The sequence below is a fragment of the Chiloscyllium plagiosum genome, chromosome 1, assembly GCF_004010195.1.
Source record: "Chiloscyllium plagiosum isolate BGI_BamShark_2017 chromosome 1, ASM401019v2, whole genome shotgun sequence".
Taxonomy (NCBI): domain Eukaryota; kingdom Metazoa; phylum Chordata; class Chondrichthyes; order Orectolobiformes; family Hemiscylliidae; genus Chiloscyllium; species Chiloscyllium plagiosum.
In genome coordinates, this window is record NC_057710.1 from 230,475 (window position 1) to 230,907 (window position 433).

A 433-nucleotide genomic window follows, 5' to 3' on the forward strand; every position below is an offset into this window, starting at 1 on the left:
GATTCTGATTCTGATTCTAATTCTAATTCACCCAAAATGTTTCTGCCTGTTCCTGCCCCACTATAACTCATCTCTTCTGATCTTTTCTTAGTCTTTTCTCTCCTGGTCCAGTCCCTGCCCATTTACATCCACAATTCCTCAGACGCTTTATGGCAGTTTCGGAATTTCCACTTTGCAGGCTCCAGCTGCTGCCTCTTTCCCATGAGGTGTGGAGGTGCAATCCCTTTACATCCATCCCCCACCAGGATGGTCTCAGGACTCTCTGCTTCTTCCTGGAACAAAGGTTTGAACTGACCCATCTACCACACACCCTTCTCACCATCATGTACACCTCTATCAGGTCACCTCTCATCCTTCTTCACTCCAACGAGAAACCCCTAGCTCCCTCAACCTTTCTTCGTAAGACATGCCCTCCAGTCCAGGCAGCATCCTG